At 34.6% G+C, this 2183-nt stretch overlaps 1 protein-coding gene across 2 annotated transcripts in view; it reads right to left on the bottom strand.

The window, feature by feature from the left end:
• Positions 1 to 1892: 1892 nt before the first annotated feature.
• ube2d2 (ubiquitin-conjugating enzyme E2D 2 (UBC4/5 homolog, yeast)) overlaps positions 1893 to 2183 on the bottom strand; it is a 56698-nt gene continuing 56407 nt past the window's right edge. For both annotated transcript variants that reach the window (XM_039773986.1, XM_039773987.1), the window contains one exon: positions 1893 to 2183. This exon is cut by the window's right edge and continues 801 nt beyond it. The gene's annotated coding sequence lies outside the window, so the exon portion shown is untranslated.

Here is a 2183-nt window from a genome sequence, read left to right as displayed (position 1 = left end):
TGCAAACTGATTCTCTTAGGTGACTTTTTGCAAACTTCATGCAGGCTTCCATGTGTCCTTTACTGAGGGAAGGCTTCTGACTGGTCACTCTGTCATAAAGACCAGGGGTCCAATTAATAAAGCTTGCATACACACAAAAAAAGGTTTGAAATGTGTGTATACAACTTCCCACGTAAACATAAGGAAATATAAAAGAAAACTTGATTGGGAAATATACATATATTTACAACAACTCTGACCCATGTGTATTCCACAATTTGGAAAAAACTGGGAAATTACACCTTTAATCAAGCAGGAAAATGCAGCCAAGCCAGTTAAATGACAATTCATATTATAATCATAATAAAATGTATTACAATAGCTCAGCGATATGAATATATAATTCATATTCCTGAGCAGTTATATTAATGTGTGTCAATGTGGCAAATATTAAACCACAAAAGTGCTGCAAATGGTGTACAAACTGTATTTCAGTTCCCTTTTAAGATGGCCAATGCTGCACATTTAAACTAAATAACTTTTTTGGTTTTTCATCAGTTTATATCAGCTGCTTGTTGACATTTCTCAGGGAGCTGGCTGACAAATCAGGAACATCTCAGTCAAGCTTCACTCCAATCATGCTTGCTGTGCTGAATGACATTAGCGGTCTGTGGAGGCGCTACATCCAGGGTTTTTTTTTTTAAATGGTGTGGGTGTACATACTTAATACAACATTTTTGTCAACAAAGAGGACATCTGGAGCAGTGTCCCATTTTTCTAATGTAATCGGATCACTTTACTTCTCTCACTGCAGTAAAGGCATCTATAGAGAACAAAGCTGCTTTTTTCAACAACAAACTGCTACATTTCATCAATAACACAAGTCGCGTAGAAACGTGCAAACACCAGGTTTTATAAATCTGACTTGAATTTTGGCATATGGATTTTCTGTTTTTTATGCGTATGCATATTTGTCATGCTTGAATCCACACAATGTTTTATAATTGAGACCCCAGGTTGGTGGAGTATTGCAGTGATGGTTGTCCTTCTGTTTTCTGGAGATTAGCTAGAGTGACCATTCGGCTATTGGTCACCTCTCTTATGGCCCTAGTTCCATGATTGTTGATTTTAGCAGGGTTTTAGTAGCATTCACCAAATCTGTGTCTCAACACAATACTGTCTCTAAGCTCTGCAGGCAATTCCTTTGACCCCATGGCTTGGTTGTTGCTCCAATACACATTACAGACCATGGGACCTTGAACAGACAGGTGTGTGCCTTCCACAAACATGTACAATCAATTGAATTATCATGGCCATACTCCCAAAAAAAAAAAAAAGGTGTAGAAACATCTCAATGATAAGCAAAAGAATGGGATACACCTGAGCCACATTTCGCCCACAATTCAAATATCATAGTAAAGCATCAAAGTCTGAGTACTTGCGTCAATGTGATTGCAATTTATATAAAAGAAAAAAATAAGGCAAATATTTGTAAAATCCCATTTTCAGTTTGTTATTCTGGTCATACTGAGTGTTGCTTGATGTGAGGAAAAACATATTTCAATGACTTTAGCACAAGACTGAAACATAGCCAAATCTGTATGATACAGCTCTACTTAGCAAATCAAACAATCAGTGTATATTGTATACACAGTAAACATTACACCTACTGGCAGTAATTCATGAAACTGAGAAGAATCTATTTAAAAAAAAAAAAAAAAGTTTGCTTTGGAAGGAAGGAATGTGTTTGGAAAAAGCCATCTGTACTATTGTACAGCATGCCAAACATCTTGTACCAAAATACCTATGAGACATTCACAGACTAAAACTATATGCACAGACAAAAATTAGCAGCAATTAGTAATAATTTGTGTATTCACCTTATATCATGTATTTCATAATTATTTGCAACATTCACTTAATAGCCATTTTTTATTATATTTTAAAATTGAATTAAATTTTCATACATCCTACAGAAAAATCCCTTTACACATTTTGCATTTTTGAACATATGATTGTTAAACATTTATATCAATCAGTTCACACCATATCATACACAAACCTATTTTTCCTGCATATTGTACATCTATGCAAGATTAAAATCACTCTTTTCAAACATACGGACCTTAGTTATCAGTTTATTACAGAGTTTAATCATATTTAAACATAAGCTCAATGAGCTTTCATGTGTTTATTCACAAGTT

The sequence above is a fragment of the Polypterus senegalus genome, chromosome 13 (genome assembly GCF_016835505.1).
Source record: "Polypterus senegalus isolate Bchr_013 chromosome 13, ASM1683550v1, whole genome shotgun sequence".
NCBI classification, from domain to species: domain Eukaryota; kingdom Metazoa; phylum Chordata; class Cladistia; order Polypteriformes; family Polypteridae; genus Polypterus; species Polypterus senegalus.
The sequence above is the reverse complement of the archived record's forward strand: the minus strand, read 5'-3'. Positions and strand labels throughout refer to the sequence as shown.